This window comes from Tursiops truncatus, chromosome 18 (genome assembly GCF_011762595.2).
Source record: "Tursiops truncatus isolate mTurTru1 chromosome 18, mTurTru1.mat.Y, whole genome shotgun sequence".
In the NCBI taxonomy this organism is placed as follows: domain Eukaryota; kingdom Metazoa; phylum Chordata; class Mammalia; order Artiodactyla; family Delphinidae; genus Tursiops; species Tursiops truncatus.
This window is the reverse complement of record NC_047051.1, coordinates 35991123-36008567: the sequence shown is the minus strand read 5'-3', so window position 1 is coordinate 36008567 and position 17445 is coordinate 35991123. Positions and strand designations below refer to the sequence as shown.

The following is a 17445-nucleotide window of genomic DNA, read 5'->3' as shown; positions in this document are numbered from 1 at the left end:
TTTTACTAGTTGTAGTTTGTAGGGGATAGAGAAAGGTATTTTTTCACTTTGCCATATTGCTGACATCCTGTCTTCTTTTAAATTGATTTTTTTTCATATTTTCAAAATGGTAATTAGGTATTACCAAATAAAGTAATAAACAGCTCTTAACTCAGAGTGCAAATGAAAGCACCTTATTATTTTAAAGATACAAAAGCAAGAAAATACAACATAAACTTATCCACATTTTTAAGTAGTCATCTGTGTGATAGGTAAATGCCATTTAAAAACATTTTCAATAGAAAAATGATTTGTAAATCAGTTTACAGAAGATCGAAAAAATCAATTTTTAATACTAACCTTAACTATAAATAACTAAAAAGAAAATTGTCCTCTCTTCTCTTTTTGCTTCAACATTTATGTCTTTTGCTCTTTGCCTTTGGGAGAAAATATTGCGCTGTAAGGCTGCCATCTTTTGGGGTGAGGACAAAATTCAAGATCTTCTTTAATGTAACCTCTTTCCATGCAAGTCTGAGCGGAAGGAAAACCAACTTCCCAGAAATTCTCCTGTGTGTTGGGTGGAATGTAGCAAAATCGGGGTCCAGCAGGAAGCCAACTTCTTTCCTCTTTCTTCCGCTGGAGAATCTGCATAATAAAATTTCACATTCTTTACATGTGTGTCCAAGCAATTTTCTTCTCTCTTCTTTTTTCCGATCCACCTCAATATGAGGAAAATTTTGTAAGCTAGTTTCTCTTTCATCATCTTTAAAATATGACTCAACAAATGCTTTCTGTTTGACTTTATCTTGTTTATCACTACAAGTGTTTGATTTTTTTGTAGTAGCTGACAACACCTTCTCTTCATCTGCTACTTGGGGGAAGCTATCCACCAAACAGGATTCATATTTTTCATGTGTAGTCTGATCAAATATATCTTGCAAGCTATCATCCATTTTTCTTTCTCCATTTGGACTTTTTTCTCCCTTCTGCTCTGCTTCTTCAGTTTTAAAAACATAGTTTCACTAACCAGTGTACAGTCCATGTCCACTGTCTCTCCTCCAGCTAATCCTGACTGACTTCCATTCTTTATATCTGCTACAGTAATATCCATTTTATACTGAGAAAGGTCTGCTCTTGGATCTATACTCCACTGGATATTTTCAAAGAATACATCTTGGTTGTTTGTGGAGACTTTATTTTAGCAATTCTACATGGATTTAACAGAAGAACTGGTTCAAATTCACATGCTTCAAGGATTGACCTGGTTTTTATTTTTATAGGCTCATGAGAACCAGCAGCCTTCATGTCATCAAAAAGATTCTCTGTCTCTAAACTTTCACGTGGATGCAGAAGGATTCTAAAGATAGGATTTTCTTCCTTTATTTGTAACAGTGTTTTATTATCTGGAGATTTACTCAAGGACTGGAAAAGAGACTCCTGTAAACAGGGCTCTTTTGGTTTAACCCACAGCTCCTACTCAAGGCCTTACAGCTTGAGAAAGAGCCCTTTGGAACAGGCTTCAAAACTTCATAGAGAGTCACTTGCCTAAATCTGAGTTTAGAGTTCTCACTTCCTTGGCTTTTCTCTTGACACTGAATAGCTGAAAATCGATCAGACAGATCCAGAGGTTTATCCATCACATAGTCTCCATTCATGGAAGAACAATTATCCATTGCAAAAAGAAAAGCATTTTCTTTATCAAAGGAGGTTTGGGGGCAGCTTATTTCATCTTCACTTTCTTCCCCAATTTTCTTCCTTTTAGCTCTGCCTCCCAATGATTTCAGGGGTACTACATGCTTATCTTTATCAGTAGCAGTATCTTTAGTGTGATCAATACTATCCTGTTCACTTAGGGGTTCACTTGTATTTCTATTTATAAGCATCTGCTTATTAGAAGATGACTGGTTAGTGATCTTGTTTACTTCAGCTCCAAGATTATGATGTGTGAAAAGAGCACCATCTTCAGATTTTGATCTAGGTTTCTCTAATTTATAATTAGAAGTGTTGCTGAAAGGCACTGTTTTCAGATTTTTGTTTTGTTTTCTTTTGTTTTTGGTTTTTTTCTCCAGTCTCTAAAAGAGAAGGGGAAAAAAAAAACTTATATTCAAACCTAAACTACTTTTTACATTAGAGGTAGCTCCAAGTACAGGAGATGATACCTGAGTGGTCAATTCTTCTTGAGGAGGAGTCTTTGAATTAGAATCTGAAAATGTTAAACTATCTTCACCATTTCTTCTAGATTCCTCAAAATGTCTTTTTTTTTTTTTTTTTTTTTTTTGGTGATCTCATTCCAGGCAGTGGTAGAGCTCATCACCAAGAGGGTTCTTAGGGCCTCAAGATTCAGATTCATCTTGAACACTAAGTCCAAGTATTTCAGAAATAACTGTAGCTAAATTATCAGGAGAATAACTGATTTTTCCATATGATTTAGCCATTGGAGCTCGACTCTGATCACAAGTGTTGGTCACTAGAATTTCACTTTCATTAGGTTTATGTTGTGGATGAGTTGAAGACTTTGGTACTTTTTTCAATTCATGTGCACACGCAGAATGCTCCAGTTTAGTATGTGTTTGTTCTACGTGTTGGACACCGAGGTTTTCCTTTCTTTGTAGCTAGTTAGCACCAGAAAATGAAAACGTTGTTATTGGTGAATCTGGAATAATACCTTCTTCAGATTTAAGATCAGTTGCTTGATGTGGTTGATCATTCTCAATTTTCTGCTGCAGCTATTCAGAAAACATTTTATTTTCTTCCTGTAGGTATTCTTTTCATTCATAAGCTCTGTGATAACTTTAAGATTCTGCTGTCGAATATTTTCAAACTCTTGTTGTTTCTTCTGCTTATGTTCTTCAGTTATTGCACAGCAATCACATAATCCTGCTCTTAATTGATATTCTAAAACTTTAATGGTTTCATGAAGAACTTTCTGTTGCTCTCTCAGCTGTTGATTTTTGGTGAAGAATTCTTCTAGTCTTTGTGCATCTAAAATTAATTCCTTTTTCAGTTTGGTTACTTTTACTTGTAAACCTTGTACTTCTTTATCATGATACTCCTTTAGTTTTGTCCAAAGATCCTTAAAGTCATTAGATACATCTGGGTTTCCACAACTGCTTCCTGAGACAGTCATTTTGCTTAATATGCTCCACACTTCTACTGCTTAATGTTTTCTGCCCTTTTCTGTTACATTATATACATCTGAAGTTGTCTTTGGCCAGTTTAAATGCAGCTTGGAAGATTGCCTCGAGATTCTTAAAAGCCCCAGCACAGAAGCAGGCACACTCTGAGGCTGAGCAGAGAAGGCCGTTTGCTTTTCTCCTTGTTTGCCATTTGCTTTCCTCCTAGTTCCATCACTAATCGGCCAAACTGCCAGTGGTCAAGTCTCCCCCTCAGAACAGCCCAGCCCGGGCTTTTCAGGGCTAGGGGAGGGCCCTAAACTGATTGCTGATAAACATTAACTTAAAAAGAACACCACAGTCAATCCGAGATTTTATTCTCATACAATAAATATGCCTTAGAGGATATTGGCAATACTAAAGCCTGTTTTGCTTTTGGTTTTATCTCCTCATTTTAATGACTTAGATCATTAATGAAAAGCTTTTTCCTCCAAAATAATATATATATATATATATAATACAATATATAATATATTTTTATATATATATATATATATTACATATAAAATAATTTGCACTTTCCCTTCCCTTTCAGCATAACAGACTCATCTTCAGTATATGGCAGGTAAGATTGGAAGAGTGGAAGAAACATAATGAGGAAAAGCAGAGTAAATAAGCTTGTGAGTACAAATTTGCAGCCAATTTTTAATGAAGATTCTGTTTCTTTCTGTGGTGATTTATGACCATAAAACCCATAAATCCAGAAAGGTGTATTTTACTACCATTTTAACCTTGTAGCCCTTCCTATGTCCAGATAAATACCAAAAGTATATAAAATATACAAAAGTATATATAATATACAAAAATATATGACATATCCCCCCCCAAAATAAGAGACAGTAGCTTACTGCAGCGTGTCTCCTTTTCATTGATATTCAGTCTACATAGGCAAACGTTTGCTTAATCCTGGAGCATCTGAGTCTGCAGACTCTTCATGCTTGGGTGTAAAGGGATCCTGGAAAGCTTCTTCCCTAAAATGGAACATATAAGTTCCTAAAACTTTTAAACAAAAAATATAACAATAAAAGTAAAAACATAATTTAAAAAACATATTCTGAGAAATATATTAATGTATTCATGTTAATAAAAATTTGTATTTTTAGAGACTTATATGAGTTTATTATACCAGAATTCATGTACTGGATTTCTAGCTTCTTAATTTATGACCTTGACTTCATTACTTCGTTACGTCATTCATCTGAACTAGATTTCTTTATTATATAAAAAAAGAATACAAGCTACCTTATAGGTTTACAGTGAGTGTTGAATGAGACAGAACAATTCCTAGCACATAGAAACTGTTCAATATGTATAGTTTGTTATTGACATTGTAATTACTAATAATAATACTGGTAGCAGCTGTAGTAGAGTGGAAATAACAATTGTTATTTTGGTTACTTTTCAATTTTTGCTTGGTCATAGGGGTATCTGTCCAAAATTATTCTTAGATAATTGCAAAATTCTCATATCATTTAGAATCAGCTGCCCACACTGTTTTAAAAAATCGAAGCAAAAAATAGTATTAACATTCATGAAAATAGATTTCAGTGAATTGATTCCTATTTGTTAGCTCAAAAAAGCATATTAGTATATAGTGACATTTTATGCTTGCCACAAATGGCATCCAGAAAACAGCTGTAATATTTGGATCTCCAAATGTGCCACATTGTAACTTCAAGGACTAAGCTAACTCTGAAAATTTTAAACAGACTCAGTTAGAGAAAAGCAATTATCTTGTTTTCAATTCAAGTTAATTTTGCTATGTATTTCTTTTTGATGGCAAAAAACATTGCAGTTCATAAGCAATATTTAAAACTTTGTTTAAAATCTCTTGACTTAACATTCAAGATGCTGACAGTGGAGACAAAATATGTGTCACATAGAAATATTTTTGTGATTTTTTTTCACAAAAGATTAAATCAGTTAAGTCCTATAAATTATAACAGTATGTTTTCAATAGTTTAATGCATATTGAAATCTATTATCAAAAAATGCATGATCTGTGCATTTTAAGCAAACAAGTTATATGCCACATATGAATAGCAAATGAGAAAATACTCTGAGGACTAAAGTTTACTAAGAGTAACTTTTGTGTGGAATGTTTTGAGATATAAATAAGGAAATATAGTTTCCTATATATGATCGTAAAACTGAAAATATTTCTGCTATCATCATTTCCAGCTTCATTAATTTACTTTATGAGCTTTATTTGATGTTCTGCTCTATTCTGAGCCTAAGAACTTATAGTGTGGAATAATAATACATATTTTCTCCCTCACATACTGTTCTTGAGGTATTACTAATTCCCACAATTGTATTACATGAAAAAAGTGAGAGGCAAAGACATGCCCTGTCCTCATTGTTGTAAAAGCAAGTAAAAATGGTTATTCTAGCTCCATATAATTAATGAAAAAAAAATAGATGCAAAGTTCTAAGAGAGCATAAAGCAATTCTTATTCAGACAGAGGTTGCATATTTAATTTTATTTTTTCATTTACAACATTCAAATATTTTAGTTTCATTGTAATAATTGTTTCCTATCTGTCAATGGACAATGATTTTTAATGGGATCATTATGCCATTACAATAAATACAGTAAACTGGAATGTTGAAATTATATTTTTAATGCTGGTTTTAAAAATTTATCTGACTCAGTTAAGAGGAGGCTATGCTCGTATATACATATTAATAAGATAGAAAGGACAGATTCATTTATTAAATAAATCATATTTTTAAGAGAAGAGCTACTCATGAATGGAATGATTTAATCCACATGATTAGTAACTTTCTTTGATATTTTTAGAGAAATAGTGTTCACTCACTTTTCATTTTTTTCCAACAAGTATTTATTGAATACTTCCTTGAGTTTGGCATTATTAGCAGTGCTTTTGGTGTAGCAATTAATAAAACAAACCTTGTTGATTCTCTCTATATCTGCTTGCATCCAATTCCCAATGAGATCCAAGACTCAACTCAGTTTAAGAACTGCTATCATAATAAAATATTTCTAACCAGTATTTTCCAAAATGAAATGAGAGGCAAAAAAAAAAAAAAAAAAAAGATCAAATATTTGGGCAAAGTTCAATTATCCTACTATTTTTATATTGTTATAAAAATAGTTATATGTTATAGTTATATGTTATAAAAATAGCTTATATTGTTTATAGCTAAATTTGTTAATTTGGTGAAATAGCTAAATTAATATTTTATGATTTAATTTGCTACTGAATGGCTTTGACAGAAACATGATAAGTTTATCATTTACTATGTAATTTTCATTATGCTATTTTTTTTTCTATCAAGAATTACTGTTTGCTTCGACAGAGAACTGGGAAAGGCAAAAAGGTGATAGCATTTGGAGAAATTAAGCATGCCATCTGTTTGGATGAGGATGCAAATAATTACAAACATTGGGGGCTTCAACACTCCAGGCAAAACTGAATTCACATTTGTTTTCTTTTCAGAAAATAAGTTTCTATTTTTGCTTGTATTCCTTTGTAATTAGTTAACTTAGTAACAATTTTTAAAGGAAATGAAGTTATTCTGTATTAACAAAGGTAGATTTCTACAGTATATATACAAATCTGTTAAATATACCATTTTCCCTAAGATATCTGACAATTTCTGCACCTCTATCTGAAAAAAAAAAAAAAAAAGTGCCAAAATGATAAACTGCCAAGTTGAGAGACTTAATTAAGGAAAATTTATACCAATTTAATTGCTTCTGATCTCATATTTTTATATTAATTAATTACCTCTGCTTTAGGCAAAATAAAGAGAACTGAAGTGAGTGGAAGAAGAATTAATCAAATTCCAGTAAAGTTACTTGCTTGTTACTCTTATAAAATATATTTGGGAGAAGAAAATGAATCCTTGGGCTAGACTCAATTTTGAAAATAAGTTGCAAATTCTCATACGATTATTTTTTTTTCCACCTGAGAAAAGGTTTCTAATTCTCATTTCTTCATATCCTGACTCCATTTCCTCTCTTATTCCCAGATGTCATTATGCATTTAGTTTTTCTTTTTTTTTTTTACATCTTTATTGGAGTATAATTGCTTTACAATGTTGTGCCAGTTTCTGATTTATAACACAGTAAATCAGTTATACATATACGTGTTTCCATATCTCTTCCCTCTTGCATCTCCCTCTCTCCCACCTTCTCTATCATACACTTCTAGGTGGTCACAAAGCACAGAGTTGATCTCCCTGTGCTATGGGGCTGCTTCCCACTAGCTATCTATTTTACGTTTGGTAGTGTATATATGTCTATGCCACTCTCTCACTTTCTCACAGCTTACCCTTCACCCTCCCCATATCCTCAAGTCCATTCTCTAGGACGTCTGTCTCTTTATTCCTGTTTTACCCCTAGGTTCTTCATGACATATTTTTTTTCTTTCCTTAGATTCCATATATATGTGTTAGCATACGGTATTTGTCTTTTTCTTTCTGACTTACTTCACTCTGTATGACAGACTCTAGGTCCATCCACCTCATTACAAATAGCTCAATTTCATTTCTTTTTATGGCTGAGTAATGTTCCATTGTATATATGTGCCACATCTTCTTAATCCATTCATCCAATGATGGACACTTAGGTTTTTTCCATCTCTTGGCTATTGTAAATAGAGCTGCAATGAACATTTTGGTAAATGACTATTTTTGAATTCTGGTTTTCTCAGGGTATATGCCCAGTAGTGGGATTACTGGGTCATATGGTAGTTCTATTTGTAGTTTTTTAAGGAACCTCCACACTGTTCCCCATAGTGGCTGTGTATCAATTTACATTCCCACCAGCTGTGCAACAATGTTCCCTTTTCTCCACACCCTCTCCAGCATTTATTGTTTCTAGATATTTTGATGATGGCCATTCTGACTGGAGTGAAATGATATCTCATAGTAATTTTGATTTGCATTTCTCTAATGCTTAATGATGTTGAGTATTCTTTCATGTGTTTGCTTGCAATCTGTATATCTTCTTTGGAGAAATGTCTATATAGGTCTTCTGCCCATTTTTGGATTGGGTTCTTTGTTTTTTTCTTATTGAGCTGCATGAGATGCTTGAAATTTAGGAGACTAATCCTTTGTCAGTTGCTCCATTTGCAAATATTTTCTCCCATTCTGAGGGTTGTCTTTTGGTCTTGTTTATGGTTTCCTTTGCTGTGCAAAAGCTTTGACGTTTCATTGGGTCCCATTTGTTTATTTTTGTTTTTATTTCCATTTCTCTAGGAGGTGGGTCACAAAGGATCTTGCTGTGATTTATGTCATAGAGTGTTCTGCCTATGTTTTCCTCTAAGAGTTTGATAGTTTCTGGCCATACATTTAGGTCTTTAATCCATTTTGAACTTATTTTTGTATATGGTGTTAGAGAGTGTTCTAGTCCCATAATTTTACATATACCTGTCCAGTTCTCCCAGCACCACTTATTGAAGAGCTGTCCTTTCTCTACTGTACATTCCTGCCTCCTTTATCAAAGATAAGTTTACCATATGTGTGTGGGTTTATCTCGGGGCTTTCTACCCTGTTCCATTGATCTATATTTCTGTTTTTGTGCAAGTACCATACTGTCTTGATTACTGTAGCTTTGTAGTATAGTCTGAAGTCAGGGAGCCTGATTCTTCCAGCTCCACTTTCCGTTCTCAAGATTGCTTTGGCTATTCAGTGTCTTTTATGTTTCCATACAAATTGTGAAATTTTTTGTTCTAGTTCTGTGGAAAATGCCAGTGGTAGTTTCATAGGGATTGCATTGAATCTGTAGATTACTTTGGGTAGTAGAGTCATTTTCACAATGTTGATTCTTCCAATCCAAGAACACAGTATATCTCTCCACCTATTTGTATCATCTTTAATTTATTTCATCAGTGTCTTATAAATTTCTGCATACAGGTCTTTTGTCACCTTCGGTAGGTTTATTCCTAGATATTTTATTCTTTTTGTTGCAATGGTAAATGGGAGTGTTTCCTTGATTTCACTTTCAGATTTTTCATCATTAATGTATAGGAATGCCAGATATTTCTGTGCATTAATTTTGTATCCTGCTACTTTCCCAAATTCTTTGATTAGCTCTAGTAGTTTTCTGGTAGCATCTTTAGGATACTCTATGTATAATATCATGTCATCTGCAAACAGTGACAGCTTTACTTCTTCTTTTCCGATTTGGATTCCTTTTATTTCCTTTTCTTCTCTGATTGCTGTGGCTAAAACTTCCAAAACTATGTTGAATAAGAGTGGTAAGAGTGAGCAACATCGTCCTGTTCCTGATCTTAGTGGAAATGGTTTCAGTTTTTCACCGTTGAGGACGACGTTGGTTGTAGGTTTGTCACATATGGCCTTTATTATGTTGAGGAAAGTTCCCTCTATGCCTACTTTCTGCAGGGGTTTTATCATAAATGTGTGTTGAATTTTGTCAAAAGCTTTCTCTGCATCTATTGAGATGATCATAAGGTTTTTATCCTCCAATTTGTTAATATGGTGTATCACGTTGATTGTTTTGCATATATTGAAGAATCCTTGCATTCCTGGAATAAACCCCACTTGATCATGGTGTATGATCCTTTTAATGTGCTATTGGATTCTCTTTGGTAGTCTTTTGTTGAGGATTTTTGCATCTATGTTCATCAGTGATATTGGCCTGTAGTTTTCTTTCTTTGTGACACTTTTGTCTGGTTTTGGTATCAGGGTGATGGTGGCCTTATAGAATGACTTTGGGAGTGTTCATCCCTCTGCTATATTTTGGAAGAATTTGAGAAGGATAGGTGTTAGCTCTTCCCTAAATGTTTGATAGAATTCGCCTGTTAAGCCATCTGGTCCTGAGCTTTCATTTGTTGGAAGATTTTTAATCACAGGTTCAATTTCAGTGCTTGTGATTGGTCTGTTCATATTTTCTATTTCTTCCTGGTTCAGTCTTGACAGGTTGTGCATTTCTAAGAGTTTGTTCATTTCTTCCGGTTGTCCATTTTATTGGCATAAAGTTGCTTGTAGTAATCTCTCATGATCTTTTGTATTTCTGCAATGTCAGTTGTTACTTCTCCTTTTTCATTTCAAATTCTATTGATTTGAATCTTCTTCCTTTTTTCCTTGATGAGTCTGGCTAATGGTTTATCAATTTTGTTTATCTTCTCAAAGAACCAGCTATTAGTTTTATGGATCTTTGCTATTGTTTTCTTCATTTCTTTTTCATTTATTTCTGATCTGATCTTTATGATTTCTTTCCTTCTGCTAACTTTGGGCTTTTCTCTTCTTCTTTCTCGTGCAAGGTTATGTTGTTTATTTGAGATGTTTCCTTTTTCTTAAGGTAGGATTGTTTGGCTATAAACTTCTCTATTAGAACTGCTTTTGCTGCATCCGATAGGTTTTGGGTCATCATGTCTCCTTTGTCATTTGTTTCTAGGTATGTTTTGATTTTCTCTTTGATTTCTTCAGTGATCACTTCGTTATTAAGTAGTGTATTCTTTAGCCTCCATGTGTTTGTATTTTTTACAGATATTTTCCTGTAATTGACATCTAATCTCATGGCGTTGTGGTCAGAAAAGATACTTGTTACAATTTCAATTTTCTTAAATTTACCAAGACTTGATTTGTGACCCTATATTGGAGAATGGTCCATGAGCACTTGAGAAAAATGTGTATTCTGTTGTTTTTGGATGGAATGTCCTATATATATAAATTAAGTCCATATTGTTTAATGTATCATATAAAGCTTGTCTTTCCTTATTTATTTTCATTTTGGATGATCTGTCCATTGGTCAAAGTGGGGTGTTAAAGTCTGCTACTATGAATGTGTTACTGTTGATTTCCCCTTTTATGGCTGTTAGTATTTGCCTTATGTATTGAAGTGCTCCTATGTTGGGTGTATAAATATTTACAATTTTTATATCTTCTTCTTGGATGAATCCCTTAATCATTATGTAGTGTCTTCTTTGTGTCTTCTAATAGTCTTTATTTTAACGTCTATTTTGTCTGATATGAGAATTGCTACTACAACTTTCTTTTGGTTTCCATTTGCATAGAATATATTTTTCCATCCCCTCACTTTCAGTCTGTATGTGTCTCTAGGTCTGAAGTGGGTCTCTTGTAGACAGCATTTATATGTGTCTTGTTTTTGTTTCCTGTCAGCCAGTCTGTGTCTTTCAGTGGGAGCATTTAGTCCATTTACATTTAAGGTAATTATCAATATGCATGTTCCTATTCCCATTTTCCTAATTGTTTTGGGTTTGTTATTGTAGGTTTTTTCCTTCTCTTTTGTTTCTTGCCTAAAGAAGATCCTTTAGCATTTGTTGTAAAGCTGGTTTGGTGGTGCCGAACTCTCTCAGCTTTTGCTTGTCGGTAAAGGTTTTAATTTCTCCACCAAATCTGAGAGAGATCCTTCCTCAGCAGCATATTCTTGGCTGTAGGTGTTTCTCCTTCATAACTTTAAATATATCCTGCCAGTGCCTTCTAGCTTGCAAAGTTTCTGCTGAAAGATCAGCTGTTAACCTTATGGGGATTCCCTTGTTTGTTATTTGTTGTTTTTCCCTTGTTGCTTTTAATATGTTTTCTTTGTATTTAATTTTTGACAGTTTGATTAATATGTGTCTTGGAATGTTTCTCCTTGGATTTATTCTGTATGGGACTCTATATGTTTCCTGGACTTGATTAACTCTTTCCTTTCCCATATTAGGGAAGTTTTCAACTATAATCTCTTCAAATATTTTCTCAGTCCCTTTCTTTTTCTCTTCTTCTTCTGGAACCCCTATAATTCAAATGTTGGTGTGTTTTATGTTGTCCCAGAGGTCTCTGAGACTGTCCTCAGTTCTTTTCATTTTTTTTTTCTTCATTCTGCTCTGCAGTAGTTATTTCCACTATTTTATCTTCCAGGTCACTTATGCATTCTTCTGCCTCAGTTATTCAGCTATTGATCCCTTCTAGAGTATTTTTAATTTTATTTATTACATTGTTCATAATAACTTGTTTCATCTTTAGTTCTTCTAGGTCCTTGTTAAATGTTTCTTGCATTTTCTCTATTCTATTTGCAAGATTTTGGGTTATCTTTACTATCATTATTCTGAATTGTTTTTCAGGTAGACTGCCTATTTCCTCTTCATTTGTTAGGTCTCATGGGTTTTTATCTTGCTCCTTCAACTGTTGTGGGTTTTTCTGTCTTCTTATTTGGCTTATCTTACTGTGTTTGGGGTCTCCTTTTTGCAGGCTTCAGGTTCGTAGTTCCCGCTCTTTTTGGTGCCAGTCCCCAGTGGCTAAATTTGGTTCAGTGGGTTGAGTAGGCTTCCTGGTGGAGGGGACTAGTTCCTGTGTTCTGGTGGATGAGGCTGGATCTTGTCTTTCTGGTGGACAGGTCCACGTCTGGTGGTGTGTTTGCTGGTGTCTGTAGACTTATTGTGATTTTTGGCAGCCTCTCAGCTAATGGGTGGGGCTATGTTCCTGTCTTGCAAGTTGTTTGGCATAGGGTGTCTAGCACTGTAGCTTGCTGGTCATTGAGTGTAGCTGGGTGTTGGTATTGAGATGGAGATCTCTGGGAGATTTTCCCCATTTGATATTACATGGAACTGGGCAGACTCTTGTGGAGCAGTGTCCTGAATTTGGCTCTCCCACCTCAGAGGCACAGCACTGACTCCTGGCTGCAGCACCAAGAGCCTTTCATCCACACGGCTCAGAACAAAAGGGAGAAAAATTAAAGAAAGAAAGAAGATAAAATAAAATAAAGTTATTGAAATAAAAAATAATTATATAAGAAAAAAATGTTTTTAAAAAGTTAAAAAAAAAAAAAAGACAGAATCCTAGGAGAAATGGTGAAATCAAAGCTATACAGACAAAATCTCACACATATACACTCACAAAAAGAGGAAAAGGGGAAAAAATAATAAATATTCCTCTCAAAGTCCACCTCCTCAATTTGGGATGATTCGTTGTCTATTCAGGTATTCCACAGATGCAGGGTACATCAAGTTGATTGTGGAGATTTAATCTTCTGCTCCTGAGGCTGCTGGGAGAGATTTCCCTTTCTCTTTTTTGTTCGCACAGCTCCCAGTGTTCAGCTTTGGATTTGGTCCCACCTCTGCTTGTAAGTCACCAGAGGATATCTGTTCTTTGCTCAGACTGGATGGGGTTAAAGGAACTGCTGATTCAGGGGTTCTGGCTCACTCAGTCTGGGGGGAGGGAGGGGCACTCTGCTGTACGAGCCTGCAGTGGCAGAGGCTGGTGTGATGTTGCACTTGCCTGAGGTATGCCATAAGTTCTCCTGGGGAAGTTGTCCCTGGATCCCGGACCCTGGCAGTGGTGGGCTGCACAGGCTCCCCGGAAGGGAGGTGTGGGTAGTGACCTGTGCTCGCACACAGGCTTCTTGATGGCAGCAGCAGCAGCCTTAGCATCTCATGCCTGTCTCTGGGGTCTGCGCTGTTAGCTGTGGCTCACGCCCATCTCTGGAACTCCTTTAAGCAGCGCTCTTAATCCCCTCTCCTCGTGCACCAGGAAACAGGGAAGAAAAAGTCTCTTGCCTCTTCGACAGGTCCAGACTTTTCCACGGACTCCCTCCCAGCTAGCCATGGCGCAGACGGAAGCCTGAGCCTCAGCTCCCAGCCCCACCCGCCCCAGCAGGTGAGCAGACAAGCTTCTCGGGCTGGTGAGTCCAGGTTGGCACCGATCCTCTGTGCGGGAATCTCTCTGCTTTGCTCTCCGCACCCCTGTCGCTGTGCTCTCCTCCACAGCTCTGAAGCTTTCCCCCTCCGCCACCCACAGTCTCCGCCCATGAAGGTGCTTCCTAGTGTGTGGAAACCTTTCCTCCTTCAGGGCTCCCTCCCACTGGTGCAGGTCCTGTCCCTATTCTTTTGTCTCTGTTTATTCTTTTTTCTTTTGCCCTACCCAGGTATGTGGGGAGTTTTTTGCCTTTTGGGAGGCCTGAGGTTTTCTGCCAGCATTCAGTAGGTGTTCCGTAGGAGTTGTTCCACGTGTAGATGTATTTCTGATATATCTGTGGGGAGGAAGGTGATCTCCATGTCTTACTCTTCTGCCATCTTCCTTGACTGCCCATACCATTCTTTACTCAATTTTTATCAGTGATCAAGTTAAAATCATTTTTAAAGAGTTGTTGGTAAGGGGCCAAATTGTCATTTTTATTGGTTATAAGAAAGAAACTTACAGGAAAATCTTCACAAAGGTTTTAGTTAGGGCTCTAATCTATTTTCTACCCAAGTTGATCATTGTGGACTTAATTATTTTTCCACTTCTCTTCTTGATGAAGTGATGATGTAATCAGAAAGAAAACTAACGTAAGTAATGCACATTATTGATAATTAACTCCAGGTATTCATATGGTTATTTTATATGTTTTAATATCATCTAACAAATTATATCTAACATAATCTTCTAGGTGAGATGAGTGAAATTATGACATGGACTGTCCATAATTGATTACATAGTTCATATGAAAATAAGGTAGCATTGTCTGTAAATCCAATAATGTTAGATAGGACCATCAACCAGGAGCAGCTTAACATAGGAAGAAATGTAAAACTAAAATGAAGATCTCCTTTTATTGATAACAAATGACCTACTAACTGAATTTATGATCTCAGAAGATTTTTCTCAAAAAAAAAAAAAGTTGAATTGACTTGTTTAATCAACAATCCCAAAGAATTACATATTGCTGTCTGTGAAGCAGATGGCTTTCCTGCTGCTGTCCTGCTGCTTCTGCCTGCCACCTTTCTCTCTAGCAGCTGTGATTACTAGAAAAAAAAATTCTTTATTGCTTACATGATGTGTCCATAACTGCAGTCATTCTTTTAAAAAGTTACTTTTGGATCCTCTAAAAAAGTGAGAAATGTGAATAAATTTAATGGTAAGCACACCTATAAAGTTTCCAACATTTCCACAGATAATTCTAAAAATTGGGTAACAGATCAAATAACTTCTTCATTATTGCTTTAACCTTACTCCTCTCACTTCTCTCCTGTTTTCCAGAATGGCCCTAACACAGGGGTATTTAGCAACACTCTATGTTGTTGTCTTATTAATATTTTTTCAGTGAAATATTATTTAGGGAGTTAATACAACAAAATAAGGAAGGTCATGAGTAGTTAGATGGCTATAAATGTTCCTGTAAATATTTATTTTGATGATACATTGATGAATCATTCCAGGTACACTCAAACCAGTTCGTTAGATTTTCTGTCTGGTATATTATTAAATAAATCAAGTACTTGTTGATTAGGAGAATAAGACATTTGATATTTCTTTTTTGTCATTGAAAAATATTCTAATCTGAAAATATTGAATTCAGACTCTATAATACCCCAATCAGCTTAGATTTAAATAAAAGACACGTATATTTGACTTCTTAGCATTTTTTTCCTTAGACCTATAACCAGCTTTTTGATTACAAAATTTCCCTGCAAGCTATATAGCTATCTTAACTTTGTTCTCCAAAATTTGCCACAACAGTCATATTAAAACAATTAAGGTAATATTTGTTTTGACCTGAAATGCTAATGATTTTTACCTTATAAAATAATGTACAAATTATGAATGGCTTTAGAATAAATTCAGTGTTGAACAAGGCAGAATTTACTAATGAATCTACATATATATATGGAATATATATATATATATATTCCATATCAAAGATGAAAATAAAGAGGTAAGCCTCCTAGCAACTGAATTGCAAAAGAAATTTAAAGCCGTAACAATGAACAAGCTATTATCTTGGCTTGTACCTACAGCCTCATTAATGCTTTCTCATCAATGAGAGAAGGACAAATATTGCACTCATAAGCTAGCAAAGGCAACTGCTTCAGGACCTACAAGCTACCAGAAATAATCAATGGCAAAGGCTCTTAGAGAGACAGCCATAAACCAGTAGTAAGTAAAATAATCTTGGAAGAATACTCTCAATTAGTTATTAGACATAGAAAATAAAAACATCAGTTAAGGCAAAAGAAGATACTGTGAAGGAAAGAAATGAGAAAGATGAGAAAAATAATTTTAAAAGGTAATTGTTGGGGCTTCCCTGGTGGCACAGTGGTTGGGAGTCCACCTGCCGATGCAGGGGACACGGGTTTGTGCCCCGGTCCAGGAAGATCCCACATGCCGTGGAGTGGCTGGGCCCGTGAGCCATGGTTGCTGAGCCTGCGCATCCGGAGCCTATGCTCCACAATGGGTGAGGCCACAACAGTGAGAGGCCCACATACCACAAAAAAAAAAAAAAAAAAGTGAAGAATATTATAGAATTGAAGAGACATTCAGATTGATAAGAAATAGCAAACATGGCCAAAAGGGGTATTTAAAATGCTGCATATTAGAAAGGATACAATGAAAACATATCTATCCATAGGGAAATGATATAAAGCAGATTTTCCTATGAAATAATAGGAAATAGATTGAAAAGAGATTTCCAATCAGTAACAATAGATGACAGTGTCAAAGCATAAAAAGAAGTATGTGTAAATCTGGAATATTTTCCTAGCTGACTGTATTGAAGACGCTTACTGGAAAACTATGATAATAAGGAAAATTTAATAAACGACAAAATTAAACTAGCAAAAAGAAATAGGATACAAGATGTGAAGATGAACATAATAATCGGCAAATTTATGTAGATAAAATTGTGATTAATATGAAAACTTGAATGGGTAGAAAATAAGATTTAACTAAAAGACTAGGTCTCAAGTTTGTGAACAAGAAGAGAGGAAGGTCCAAAGGAAAGTTAAAATGTTCTAAATTTCTAGTTAAATTCAGAGGCAACAAATAAATGTAGACTATGGTAAGAAAACATTATGTGAGATATGTATAGCAAGAAATATAAATAGTTCAGGAATACTAATACATTATAATTAATTCACAAATTAACAGAGAGATAAAAAGAGTGAAGAAAAGACACAAAACAGAGAAGAAGAAATGTATTGAAGTATTTGGAATGCATTCTAAAGAGAAAATATTAAATAATATAGAAAAAATAAATGTAAATATTCAGTAAATACAATTCAAAACAAAAAGTGGATTAAACTCACAAAAATGGGTAAAAAAATTAACTTTATGCACTTTTCAAAATATATTTCTGAAATATTATTATAATGGAGTTTGAAAATCAAGGAATAGAAAAAAAACTTGAATGGAAAAGAAAACAACAAAAATCAAGTTGGTGTTGCAATAATATTGGCAAATATAATGATTACGTGGTACTCCAACAAATAGATAAAAAACATGAAATATTATGCACCAGGCAAAATTAGCTTAATAATTTCACAATTGGATTTGAAAATATTTATCAAGACTTTTTAATAAACAAAAATTAATAATAATGATA

The 17445-nt window shown here is 34.7% G+C and overlaps 1 pseudogene; it reads right to left on the bottom strand.

The window, feature by feature from the left end:
- Positions 1 to 396: 396 nt before the first annotated feature.
- LOC101327244 (DNA endonuclease RBBP8-like) lies at positions 397 to 3106 on the bottom strand (annotated as a pseudogene).
- Between the last annotated feature and the right edge of the window lie 14339 nt (positions 3107 to 17445).